Here is a 14,681-nt window from a genome sequence, read left to right as displayed (position 1 = left end):
CACAGTCTTGATGGAAACAACTGAGCAGTGTTGAATGGCAATGCCTGTATGAATCATATGAGCAGCAGCAGAAGTGAGACACATGCCATTACAGGACCCAGGGAGGTGAATGTCCTCTCTGATCCCGCCATGCCCTTTGCCAGCTCCCAAAACCACCATCTGCATTTAAGGTGCACTTTTTCCGATTGCATAACTATGCATGTACTATGTTTTATGCAGATCATGTTCACTATATATGCTGCATGGAAATTTAGTTTTTCACTTAAGATCCAACTGGCGTCTTTCCATTGTAATTTGTATAATTGATCCATCTTAGTCTTTTCAATGGCAGCATATTATTGCGTAGATTATGCCATATGATTCCAGTGCTCTGTTGTAGCATAATTTGTTGAACGAGTTCCCTCTCAATGAAAAATTGGGTTTTTGTAAACAAGACTGTGACATATTTCATATATGTTCCTCTTTACATACCCAAACATATTTCTGTATTATTATTCATAAATTGTGGTCAAAGATTATAAGTATATTTTATTTTAACAGATTTGATGACATCGTCCATCATAAAGTTTGTGCCAGTTTATAGCCCCACTCATAGTATGTAAGAGGATTTCACACTGGCCTTTTCAGAAGTTCAGGAATCCAATGTCAAAACTTAGAAACTTGTCCAGATGAGGCCACCAAGACACAGGGACTCTCTTGTAATGGGGGATTTTCCTTAGAGAATTTCAGGATTTCAGGACTGAACAGAGACTGAGAAGGGTAAAGGGTGGTAGGACTGAGTGAGTCAGGCCAGAAACCTCTAGTTAGCTACCATGACAGAAGGAAAACATGCATTCAACTTATTTAATTAAACCAAGCTGTGCCATTTTCTTGGCATCCTTTGCTTCCTTTTTTTTTTTTTTTTCTTTTTTTGTTTGTTTTGTTTTGTTTTTGAGACGGAGTCTCGCTCTGTCGCCCAGGCTGGAGCAACACCTGTAATCCCAGCACTTTGGGAGGCCGAGGCGAGCGGATCACAAGGTCAGGAGATCGAGACTATCCTGGCTAACACAGTGAAACCCCGTCTCTACTGAAAATACAAAAAAATTAGCCAGGCGTGGTGGCGGGCACCTATAGTCCCAGCTACTTGGGAGGCTGAGGCAGGAGAATCGCTTGAACCCGCGAGGCGGAGCTTGCAGTGAATAAGAAAACTTTCTGGAAGGTAGCATTCATGCTGTCCCTTCAGAGAAGCTGATATCTCACCCAGGAACTGGGTGTGGATCTTCCTTTGGCCCCTTGATAGTGGATTCACCCACCAGATGCTTGTATTTTTGTAACTGTTTTTTAATTTCATTGTACGCATGCTAAAGACATGTTCGACTTTTTTCACATGTCTTTTATTAAAATGATTTCTGGAAAACATACTGAGCTGTGGATTTTGGAACCAACAGGAGTGGAATGCTGCCTGCCTCATAAAAACATAACCGAAAGCATGTTGAGCAAAATGGCAGGGGTTCCAAGGGCTGGCAAAGTACATTCTTGGAGAAGGTCCTGGGATCATTCTATTGGGCAACACAGCACTGGTTAAGCAACAGCAAAACTGTATTTTCTCAAGCCCAAATGTGAGCAGACTCCTTGAAAATTCTTTTCCGTGTGTTTGCTGCCCCTCCCAAGAACCCAGCGGCAGAAACACTAAAGCCTTGCAGTTTGTGCTTTGTACATGCTACCTGGACTTAGAGAGCATTTGTTTCTCTATTTCCTTTCATGAGCATCAGTTCCATTATCAATAGGTACAGCTAAATGCAACCAAGGAGCCCAAGTCAGGAGGACAGTGAAACCCCAGGGCTCTCCCACACTGCTGGCAGGCACAGCACCTCAGCTGAGGCCCGGGCATACTGCCGGGATCCCTGCTTGGCTGGGGTATGAGGTTCCTTGACTGGTTCTCTGAATCTAAGTCAAGTAACCTAAAACATGGCACCTCTTCTCCCAGTGTGTGCCAGGGCCCTGTCTGTCACGCAGGCTGAAGGCGAGGTGACCACGTGGCATCTGTGTGAGATAGGGGAAACTTTGGAGTAGCAGGGCTAAACATCCGGAAAGGAGGGGAAGTCAGGTGGAATGGGGAGGGAGGCGGGAGGAGAACAGGACAGGAAGGAAAGATGGAAGTGGTCAACAGCACTGCATGCTGCCAACAGGAGACAGGAAGAGAGGAAAGTGCCTCACTGGGCTTAGCAATTAGGAGGTTACTCAGATTTTGCCAGTAGTGGCCTCAGCCACATGGTCAAAGCAGGAGTCAGAGCTGAGCCTGCTGCAGCTCACGCCTTTATGGTTCCAATGGCCCTTCTTCCTCCCCGCCTGGCAGAGGCCTCTCAGAAACGACACTTGGCTCCAGAACAGCCTGTTTTGTCAGCCACGAGGAGCCCCTGAGGACAAGGGTGCTGGGGGCCCATGCCTGCCTTTCTAGGCGACTGAGGTGGGTAGAGTGGGGGGAGGTGCTCTGGGTCCTTTGCCCACAGCAGGACTGTGGATGGAATGGTCAGTGAAGAGGTGAGGCTGGAATTTCAGGCAGCGTCAAGCAACGCACAGCCCACGCCATTCGGCAGCCTCCTGCCCTGGGGTATGGGGACCACCTATGCTCTGTTCTCTTCTCTCTCACTTCCTTCTTCCATCACCCTCTGGTCTTTCTGCCAGAGAGGAGCCCACCCTCCCCTAACAATTTTGAAACTCAGTCCAGAAGCTCAGGGAGAGAGCAGCCCCCAGCCCGCATGCTGCCCAAAGACAGAGCCCTGCTCTGAGGACACAGCCCAGCCGGAGGGAGGTGGAGCAGAGGCCTGCCTGTGCGCACAGGCCCCACCCAACCTGAGGCTCTGAGAGTCCTGGAAGACAAGCTGGAAGCTGAAGACATTTGAGCTCATCTTCTGAGGACCTCAGAGAGGAAAATAGTAACAATCATTAACTTAATAGTCTGACTACACACCTGGCCCTAAACTCTTGGTATGCATTACAAAGTTACACCTCACAATATATGACTATCCTATTTTGCCAACTTGACAGATGAGGAAACTGGGAGACAAGAACAAAAGTGAGGTCTTTTAGCCAGTAAATGGCTGGGTCTGTATTCTTAAGGATTTCACTCTATTGAAAACCATGGAGATAGGAGAGTCTTTGGAGTCAAACAGAAATGAATCTTCCCCTGGATTCCACAATTTACTGTATGTGTTGTGACATATAGATATATATACACACACATACTATGCGTGCTCTATATAACATGAAATGTAAAGATACAGATGTATTATAAAATGCAAATACATTTCCACATGTAAATTACACATCTTAAATCTTTCGCACCTCTTCTTCACCTATACTTGCAGTGTGAGTCCTTGCAGGTGTATTACGTGTGTGTTGAAAACAGGGGAGAGTTCAAAGCCCTGCCTCCCCCATCTATGCCACACTGCAGTGTGGGGAACGCACCTGCCACCCAATGGCCAGTTGACAGGAGAAATGTCTGCAGGCCTCACATGCTGCTCAAATGCAGGTGACACAGACTGGCTTTGCTCCCAGCTTTCCCCCATCTCTCAGACAAAGGAGAAGCAGACAAGAGACGTTAGACGTGTTGATATAATCAAATCACTTTTCAAACAAGCCCAGCTTTCTTTTACTTTGCCAGCACCAGCTTGTGTCTTAGAGGAGCTGACACCCAACAGCAAACTAAAATAAACTCCCTAAGTCAGCCATGTCGCTTCTCAGGACTATAGGCAGGTGGGAAGTCTGCCATGTCATCCCACTGGGCAATGTCTGTTCTCATTGCCACACCTCCCGCCGTCCTATGGGGAGCCCTGGCCTTGTGTGGCCACCTTCAAGCCTTCTTTCTTTACACATGGCCCTCCCCATGCTGCTGGCTCTCCCAGGCTCCTGTGGAGGTCTGTCTTCCCGGCAGCTTTGATGGTAGTGCTCTCTGCAAAGCTGCCTTGACAGTGATAACGCAGTGTCTCTAAAAACAAAGAAAAAAATAAGATCTCTTAGATTAAAAGAGTCCGCTGAATGCTCAGCTCTAAAGAAATATTTGGTCAGTTTGATGACATCAAAATTGTAAATTATTCTACGACAGAAGCAATATAAAAGCAAATAATTGCGAACTGGACAAGAGATGAGAGTAGAGCATTCATAGAAAAGGGAATCCCGATTGACAACAAACAAGAGAAGACACAGCCTCCCTGCAAACCAAGGAAATGCAAATTATAATAGCAAGGGCAGACTGCTGTTCTGCCCATTAGACTTATAGAAATTAGAAAGCAATTGGCAGTGGCAAGGATAAACTGGTGAGAGTATCAACTGGCAAGACCTTTTGAAGATAAATTTGGCATTATCAGTTAAATTGTAGATGTACATTTCTTATCCTGACATTTTAAATTCTAGGGGGCCATTTTAGAGAAACACTACATACCTGCTCAAAGAGACATGCATGAAGTATCATTTAAGATAGAATAAAAAGGAAGCGCTCCAAATGTTCACCAACATTTGCAACATTTGGTAGTTCACCAACAGGGAGAGAATCACATGGAATTGGGGTATATTTGCGCTGCAGTGCAGCCATTTAGGATGATTAGGTACCTCTCTATGTTCTGATCTGGAAATACCTCTATGGCATAGGTGAAAAAAGGAATTTGATGACAATGTGTGATACAATGCTAAATATGTTAAGGTGTTTAACATAATATGTTATGTTAATATGTTAAATATGTTAAGTACTAATTTTTACATGTAAAAGTGTATATAAGAGGTCAGACATCAAACTGATAACTTTTGAAGATACGGCTACAATTAGAAGTAGAACTGGGAACTGTGGTAGCTAAGGGAACTTTTACTTTATGTGTAATTTAGAATAGTTCAAAATTAATATGTCCCAAAATGGTATATTCATGTATTTATATTCAGGATTGCTTTTCTAATGATGGAAATTGGGAGAGGAAAAGTCAGAGACAGCAGGACAGGTCTGGGAGAGCTGCTTTGTTTGTTTCCAGGAGCAGGGCTAAGCCTGGCCCTCTGAAGGTGCTCCACGAGGTGGGGCTGCACACACCAGCTCCCAGTCCATCTCAGGCATGCTGCAGTGTACCCATGCTGCAGCTCCCCTACTGCACCAGCAACAGAGGTGCAGGCCACCAGCATCTTCTTCTGTGCCCCTTGAAAGAGGTGTAGCACCCCTGGAGCTGATCCTGGAGGGCATCCAGGGGCCTCCTTTCCTTATACTGTGTCCCCCAAACGGACATGCTGGTCTGTCTCCAGTGCCCCTCAATCTGCTAAGACCAGATTCCTGAAGGCTTGAAGTTCTTGAGCGAGAAGCACAGCATAGAATAAACAAACAAGCCAAGCAACACTGAAGACTGAGTATCTCCAGGGAAATCCTTTCACCTGAGCCTCAGCTGGGGCATGCCTGCGGACTCCTGGTCACTTTCTGCCCTCCTATCACCCAGGGAGAAGGCGAGTCCTTGGACACCTCCCTCCTGCACTGCATCTCCACCCCCACACAATCATTCCCTAGTCCTATCCCCTGAGGCCACCCTTTGTGTTTTGCATCTGCCATCTTGGCAACAATTGACAGGAAGAAATTCCACTATTATTAGGAAATAAATGAGTTTATCCTGAACTGACAAGATGTGGATGTAGCACTGTGATATTGTGAAAAATATACAGCCATGTACTGCCTGGGATGTTTCAGTCAATTATGGATTGCATATGAAACAGTGGTCCATAGGATTATTGCCCTATACAGGTGTACATTTTCAATCTTTTATACAATATTTTTACTGTACCCTTTCTGTGTATAGATACACAAATATCACTGTGTTACTATTGCCTGGAGTATTCAGTACAGTAGGACGCTGCACTGGTTTGTAGCCTAGGAGCAACAGGCCATAACACATAGTGTAGCTGTGTGGGAGTCTATTATCATCTAGGTTTGTGTAAGTACACTCTATGATATTCAAACAACAATGAAATTACCTACACCTAAGAAAATATTTCTCAGAAAGTAACCAATAGTTAAGCAACCATTTTATTGTTTTCCCCTTTTCCTGGCATACAACGCCTAAAGGCCTTGGAATCTTCCAAAATGTTGAGTGTCTTTTTATGCTAATGAGTAGGCTGATGTCTGGCAGCCCCCAGGTAGCTTCAGGATGAGAGGCTGGTCAGCAGAAATACCCAGGCATGATCTCAGGGTTGGGAATTTCACCTCCATCCCCCAACCTCTAGGGATGGGAGAAGGGCTGAAGTTAAGTTGATCACCAATGGCTAATGACCTAATCAAACATGCCTACATAATGAAGCTTCCACAACAACTCAAAGGCTGGATTCGCAGAGCTTCCAAATATCCAAACCTGTGGAGGTTCCTGAAAGATGGTGTGCTCCAAGAAGAGAAAAGTAGCTCAGGGCAGTCTGAGGTATGTGAGGGATGCAAAATCCATCAGGCCCAGAGAATCCAAGTGTGAGACTTCAGTCATGCCCCACTTATACTGGATGACAATGGTTTAAAGTCATTTTGTGATACAAATAAACAATGTATAGCTAATCAAATCTTACATGATTTTAATGTAAATTATTGGTAAAAAACTCAGGAACTTTTTTTTTCTTTAGAAATTCACTTGCAAATGCTGCTAATCAGAGTGTACATTCAGGGCAACCTGAATTTATGATCCTGATTGCAATTCTGAAGCTTAACCCCCACCGAAAATTCTCTGCTTATATTAATTTGACCTCCCTTCTTCATTCTAGGCTGACATATGTGGTGTAGTTGGCAGGATCCAGAGTTATTCCCCACAACCCTCCAGTGTTTGTCTCTGAAAGCCCTGTTTGGCACCAGCAGAAACCCACTGCATTCTCTCTGCCTTCAGAAGTTCCAACAGACTGAGGGCTTCGGTCTGTCTTTGTACAGGAGGTTCCAATAAAGAACTCTGCAGAGAACTGGCTTTTTTTCACCTCTACCTTAGGATAGAAGGTTTGGGTTTTTCTACCTTTGTCTCTGGGTTGATAATTCAGGTCATGGGATTGGCAATGTGGACCAGTGGTCTCATCTCACATAGCATGCTTTTTAAGATTGCAAAGGTTTTCTATTGTTTGAGATTGGGGCTTGGTTTTTCATTCGTGATCAAATCCTGTTAAAACACCAGCTGAATTTGTATATAACATGTATGGGACTTCATCTTATAAATACCTAAGAAAGTGGACCCACCCAACCCAGGATGTTTTTAAGCAGTGGGAGACAAAACGGGAATGTTTAAAATAATTCATTTGCATGCACAATTGGGGAAAAAGTTGGCTTTGATACCACACAAACTGGATGGGAGGCCTTCTTTATGTTCATTGTGGCTGAACTCTAATGATAAGAGATTTGATAACATTTCATGTAGAACTCTATGGTCAGAAGTCAGCTTAAATAAAAGCTGATATTTAAGGTATAATGTTTTTGAGTAAAAATAACAAAAACAATTTTCTATCTTTTCCTTTTTTAGATCTTGTTTGTGGGAATTTTTTCAGTTAACTAAAACTCCTGTTTAAGAATGTTTGGTCTATCTGTTTCTATCTCGCTGGCATAATTCTTGCTGAGAAAAATGTAAAAACTTAGTCTTTTAAAAAAAAAGAAGACTCCCCAATTTGGCTCCTCTAAGACTTATGTCCTATTTCCTTCCACTTCTGGTTCTCTATCTTTTTGCCAATTTTGATACCACGTGAAGAAATCTAAGGGAGACTTCAAATGACTGTGAGGCCACTTGAAAAATACAGAAAAAGGCAGTCCCCCTTTTGAGAGTTTTCTGTTTTTCTTGTGGAGTACAAAGAATTGTGGACAGGTTCCCATCAGGTCTAAAGCTCTTCTGTCTTCTGCAATAACTTACCTGATCTCATCGGCTTTGGGGGTCCCAGGAATTACTTCGTACTGTAAGAGAGAACTTGACTTTTTGTGTGTGCAATGGCTGACAAGTCACTGGACAAAGCTGCAGTTTTGGAAGTAGCTGGCAGGGGTTGTAGTGAATATTTGCTCCTCCAGGGGGCAACTTGTTTCTTTGTGTGTTCAGATTAAAAGGCAGATTTGAACACTTGGAGGCTGTGAGAACACTCCCCACCAAGCAGTGAGATTCCTGTGGAGAACAGGCTGCTCTAGAGAGGCCTGCTTGGCACTAGATCACCCACCAGTCTCAGAGGAATCTCTGTCGCAAGGAGTGCTGCAGAAACATTGCACAGCCTGGTCCTGTGGTGCTTCCCTTTTCTGGGGGTCCTACAGCTCCATATAGCAGTGGGGTCCTTGATTTTTAATGATCTAGATGCACTGCCTTCCAGTTGTGCTGCTTTTTAGATTTCAAATATTAGGCCAGGGAAACTGCAAATACTTTCTTTGCCCTATTCATTAAAGGGATCCACTCTGAGGCAGTAACCTAATCAAGAAATACACTAAGTTGAAAGACCCCCCTATCTAACTAGATAGATCACTGGCATTTAGCTGGCTAGTTTGACACTCTTTACAGAAGAAATTTATATCTTTAAGGAAATCTCCATTTATAAGGGCACCTCCCTGCACAGGAGCCGCTAGAAACTTTTACAATAAGAAAGACAGTGGTTTAACATTTATACACCAAATCTTACCTTTGTTTAGGATACTTTTCCTGACAATCTTGTTTTGAGTAGGCCTTTATTCATGTCCTTTTTGTTTCAGCAAATAATGGTGTTTAGATCTAAGTTCTATGCCTTGGAGATGTACATTTTCACCTGTCATCCCTTTGAAGGTGTAAATTTAGGGTTGCTTAACTAACAACAGTCTAGAGCAATGGAACAGGTAATCAAGAGTTAATAGTTTAAAGGGGGAAGAAAATTATTTAAAAACTGGCAAATAAAAAACTATATAAAGCTATACAGCCGGTTTTTATCCATGTGTCTGAATGTCTGCATGTTTATATGTGTCGTGTTTATGTGATATTTCACTACCAAAATATATAAAATATCTATTTCATTGACTTAAGGAAAAAGAAACTGCTTAAATAAAATATTTTAGCAGAAAAATAGAAATTAATTCAAAAGCCTTTAGTTCACATGACTTGGAAAACATTAGTAAATAACTAGTTTAACATTATTGTTTTAATGAAAACAGCTGTGTCTTCTGATCAGCAAAATGAACACGTGTTTAACTTTAGAGCTCTTTTTTACATGGTAACTGCCTAACATTGTGGGTTACAGAAGTGATTAACAAAGAAATAACTTGAGATGACGCTTGACTTTGTTTAATGAACTATTCAAGCATAATTGTTAAGAATGAATACATTAAATAACTATAAACAGAATAAAAGTTTATAAACAAAATTTTCATAGTTTCAAAAATCTTTTTCAGAAACTTAATCTTAAAGTCATTTTATGTTAAATTGATAGGTAATTATAAAATTCATGAGTCAATTATATGATATAGAAAAGCTAAATATATTTAATCTGTTAATTAGGAAAAGTTATGAAATAGTTTTCATCTACAAGTACTGGTATAAGACAGTTCAAAATTTACTTTTTAGGTTTTTTACTGGAAATTAGGGTTACCAATATCATCGGTGGAAGGTATCCAAGTTACCAGTGGTGAATCCATACAGGTCTGCAGCAATCTCAGTTTTTACCTCCTCAGAAGAAATAATTCAACTAAGGGGTATATAGCAGAAAGAGACTGAGGCAAGTTTCAGAGCAGGACTGGAAGTTTATTTAGAAAGGTGTTAGAACAGGAGAGAAAAGAAGGTTCACCTGGAAGAGACCCAAGTGGGCACCAAAGGTCAAGTGTGGTGTTTAACCCTGACCCTAAGGCTTTATAGGCTGGCCTCTTTGCCATGATCCTTCCCTTAGGGGGAACTGCCCACATACGCAGTGCCTGCCTTACCCTTGGGAGGAGTTCAGGAAGTCGTATGCATTCCCATCTGAGACTTGCTCCCTTTTCTGGTGGTGTGGTCCCATAAGGTCATACTTCACCATTTTGTCTCTTAATGTAGATGTCCAGGAAGTTGCTTCTCCCTGGTGCCTGCATTCAGTTAAATAACATTTTAGTGCAACAGGCTTGGCCATCAGGAAATGGCCTCTCTCTGGTGCTTTTTATCACTTTTGTTTATTTTATTTTTCTTATCACTTTTAGAGAGGCAAGTGATAATTGCCAAACCACCACCTAATGTTCCTAGTGGGTGGGGAGCCCTCTCCTGCCCCACTCCCAGCTGTCTAACTACTCGTAGCACTAAGAGTCAATGTTATAGCTAATATGTATAATTAAAACTACTTGATATAGGAAAAAACCCTATTATAGAGCATATAAAGGAAGTAAGATGTAAAGAAAGTTGAAAAAAGAAAGTGATTTTTTTTCTTTTACGTGACTGAGAACTTTGTGGTCAAAACAATAAGAAAGAGAGAAAATTGCATTTTTATAGAATTCCAATACAAAAAGAGAAAGTATAGGGCAAAATTGAAAGTTTAAACTAGTTGTAGTTTTGTGAAAGGTGAATCTTGTGAAAAGAATTTTGTGTGCAATCAAATTGGCTAAAATTATAAAGGAATTATTTTAAGTTTTTCTAAAGATTGAGCATTAATATGAAAAGCACACTAATGCAAGGTCAGAGTCCGGGCTCCTGTGTTTGAACAATAGGGTTTTCCCTATAATTTTAATAGATAATTATAAAATATTGTAAGAGGCTTATGGAAAGCTTATCTTGTATGGTCAAAGCTGATTTAGACTGGATGGATTTATTTATAAGTCATCATTAAACTTAGCTTTAGCATTAATAATATACGGACACAAATGTAGAATATGCTTTCCTCCTTTGAACAAGATTTTCATGTAGTATTAGTAAGGATAGCAAAAGGCTTTTGTTCAACTTTTGAGTAAACTACAAAAAAAGATCTTTATTAGGTCTTTTGACTCTTTAGTTCTTCCGATTATTTAGAAAACTGAATCTTCTCTCTCAAAGAGTAAAGGTTGTTTGAAATTTTTGAATTATCACTTTGGTTAAATGAATGACTATTATTTACAGTGAACTGTAATCCTAATTTGATCAAGTGTTTTAAGCATTTCATATTTGATATACTTCCCAAAGTCAAATTTCAATTTCTAAAATTAAATCTTTTCTAAAAGTAACCTCTGAAAATCTAAGAAAGACGTATTTGGCTTATTTGGTATGTTAAAATCACATAGGAAGCATTGTCAAATGTCAAATAAATAATGGAATTAATTATTTTAGTCATATTTTTCTGAATATTATTCTGATATATTATTATATATATGTTGTCAAGCATAAATATAATTTGGTAAAAATGGGGAAATGGGAGAGAAAAATTGTGTTTCAGAAGAAAAGTACAGTATACCTGTTATCAGATTCTAGTCTTGCCCATTGTTTTTGAGTTTTTATTATTTTCCTACAATTTGGACTAAATCCTGAATTCTTTCTTGGCTCCAAGTCTTCAAACTAATGCTTTTGGATTTTTCTCTCATTTTTCTCACTTGGAATCGCTAGAATTTACCACTGCCTTTTTTGAAGCCGTGCAAACTAAGGTTAGACAACTTGATATAAACTTCAGGAGGAGTCAGCACAGAAACTCACATGTACACAGTCTTTGTGCCTGCTGATGTGTGGGCTACTCAGGAAGTTCACATGAACACATAATTCAGACTACAATCCAGGAAAATCTGTAAGATTGCCACTACAATTTGAAAATTCTTCTCAGACTCTAAAAAAACTAGTTTATTATGGACTACTCCAGACATTAAGAAAAGCCTTTGTTTTTCTTTTGTTTCCATAGAAATGCCTCTTATTAAGTACCGGCTTGCCTGCATCAGCTGTAGAAGCCCAGCCCCTCTGCAGTGCCACCTCCTAGAATGGACACAGCTGTTTGACTGAATGCTTCTACTCTTAGGACTAAGAGACTGATTCAAGAAGATATGTGACAATATATTTATGTATTTTTCCTTTTCTGCTTATCCCTATTTGTTGTTTCCCCTTCTTTGCCTTCTTTTCCTCTAACCCAAATCTCTCCATAATCACTGATTCAGCTGTTAATATGTGAAACTTCTAGGGAAGTTCCAACAGGAGGATTGAAGGAGTGCAGGGAACTTGGCCCCAAAATATGGCTCCCTGGTATAACGAGTATTTTCAATTAAAGGCCCTCAAGATCAACAGAAGCTGGAAGAGTCCTCTCCCCTATCTACATGAAGACCCTGAAGACCCACCGAAGAGAACAACTACTTTTCCTTCCCCTCCCTGTTATCTCATTATCTATTGCAGAAAAGAAAACCAACACGTGACCACACTTGAACAGACTCTTTCAAAAAATAATCCATTTCTCTGGCTTATTAAATTTTCAAAGAGAACTATTTACGAATTATTCTCTCTTTCTTGACCCATTCATTCTTCTCAATAATCATTTATTGCCCCTCAACAGAATCACCTACATTCTGCCTTCCACCCTCCTCTCTGAAAAAAGGCTGTATAAGTATCTGGACCTCATGGATATTGGGTAATCACCTTATTTTTCCCCATGTTCACGTTAACAAATTTGTGTGCATTTCTCTTATTAATCTGCATTGTACACTTAAAAATTATTGAAAGAGTGAAATTTATGTTATGAATATTTTATCACAATAAAACAATATTTTAAAAACTGACAAAAATTCTTTATAATTTCTTTCAAGTGAGGAATTACCAACTACTTAACAGGGTGCTTAGAATGAGAAATTATACCAGATAAATGGCATGCTTTTTTACAATTAACCATTGCTGTTATTTACTGAGTATCCACTTTCTCCACCAGCTCCTGCATTAAGCACTTTACATATACTAATTCAAATCCTTAAAAAAGAAAAGGAAGAAGAGAAAAGGAAAGAAAAATAACATGTAAGGCTACAAGGTGCCTCATCTTTGCCACATTCAACAGACTGGCCAGGAGACTGCAGGCCACTGCACTGTTCTAAGGCCACTCAGGACAAGGCCGGTCCCCAATTTGTTTCACTGTGAGACGGCTGCGCGGTCACAGCCCAGACACTGTCACCAGACTCTCGGACTTGGATTCAGCTCCACGTCGTGTCACCCGGGGTAAAGGATGTACATCTCTGCGTGCCTGGATTTGTCACCTGGCAGCACGGATGTTCAGGCTGCAGCAAATGAACAGAAGCTGGGGGAGAGCGCGGGCTGGTGCTGTGCGGAGCTCTGGCGCAGAAGGCGCTCACCAGGGGTGCCCAGAGCCGGGGTCTGTGCGCCGCGGGCTGGATCAGGGTCACAGGCTCTGGGTGGACAGAGTCAGAAGACAAAGTGAGGATGTACTCCTTAGATGCTCACGAAAGTCCTCCTTCCCCTTCGTTGGGAACGACTTCTCCGCCCCCCGCGCCCCGCCGACAGGCTGTCCCTGGCAGCGCCAGGACTCAGCCGCAGGCAACTCGGAGGAGCACGAGCCCGGGGACCTCGGGAGGGCCTCGGGAGTGGGGAGGTGAGGGGGGTGTCGGAAGGGCCGCGGGTGGGAGGCGGGATGGAGGGGGCGGGGAGCGGGGTTGGGGAGGCGAGTAGTGGAGGTGGGGAGCTGGTGAAGGGGGCTTCGGGAGGGCTGCGGGTGGGAGAGGGGATGGGAAGGCGAGAAGGGCGGGGCGGGGAGGGGGGCCTCGGGAGGGCCGCGGGTGGGAGGTGGATGGGGGAGGGGGTCCTAGGGAAGGTTGGAGCCCCCTGAAGGCAGGCGATGACCCAGGCCCAGCGTACTTCTCCTGGGGCTCCTTTGTAGGCCCACGGAAGCTCGGTGTTTGTTTCTTTGTACCCATATCACTCTTAACTCTATTTCTTCTTCTTTCCTTTCCTCCCCCAGCACCTCTAACCGCCCTACAGTTTGCATGGGAAGGCAACAGGGACTTCCCTTTTGCACTGTCTGGGGGTACCTCTGTCCCAGCCCTGAGGGGACGAGGGGACGCTGTGCTGTGGGGAAAGCCCGGGTGGCAGGAGGTGGCGAGGCTCCTGGAGGAGGTGCTGGGATGCGCTGCTGTGGCTGCTGAGAAAGATCCCCAGGAGGCAGCCTGCCCCTTCCCCAAGCTTCGAGGGAGCCGGGCGGGGAGGACGGGGTAGGGTCTCTGGGAGGGAGGAACAGGGGAGCCTGGAGTCTCAGGGCTGCCGGGAGCAGAGGCACTCAAGGTGGCGAACGTCCCCAGCCTGCCTTCCCTGCTCAGTGCAGGGTCGCACACCCGCTCTGCTCCGGGCCTCCCCTCAGTCCTGGTCTCCAGGCAGTTTCCATTTTTGCCAGGTGGATTCTGTGCGACTTTATTCAGAATCTGGATCAACAAATGAACACTCAGGGAGGAAAGGAGTGTTTGGAGGAGTGGAGAGGTTTCCAAGCAGGCGCCCACCTGAGGGTCCCCTGAAAGGGGACTTAAAGCCGAATTTCCAGCTCGGCCACCCCTTCCTTTTTCTTTCTGTCTTTCTTTCTCTCTCTTTCTTTCTCTCTCTCTCTCTCTTTCTTTCTTTCTTTCTTTCTTTCTTTCTTTCTTTCTTTCTTTCTTTCTTTCTTTCTCTTTTTCAAGAAATATAAACAAAGAGCTTGAATTATTTTGAAATAACTGTTGGTAGCTGGACTGTGTTCTGTTGACCACAACATTGCTCTGGGACTGAACCGCGTGGGTCTCTGCTCTTCCTAAGTGTTACATAAGAATAGCGAACCCATGAGGTCAGCTTCTAAAC

The 14,681-nt window shown here is 42.9% G+C and overlaps 1 pseudogene; it reads left to right on the top strand.

The window, feature by feature from the left end:
• The first annotated feature begins 3,604 nt into the window (after positions 1 to 3,604).
• LOC111531312 lies at positions 3,605 to 14,365 on the top strand (annotated as a pseudogene).
• The last annotated feature ends 316 nt before the right edge of the window (positions 14,366 to 14,681 follow it).

This window comes from Piliocolobus tephrosceles, chromosome 9 (genome assembly GCF_002776525.5).
Source record: "Piliocolobus tephrosceles isolate RC106 chromosome 9, ASM277652v3, whole genome shotgun sequence".
Classification (NCBI taxonomy): domain Eukaryota; kingdom Metazoa; phylum Chordata; class Mammalia; order Primates; family Cercopithecidae; genus Piliocolobus; species Piliocolobus tephrosceles.
Note: the sequence above shows the minus strand (reverse complement) of the source record. Positions and strands in the feature narration are given on the sequence as shown.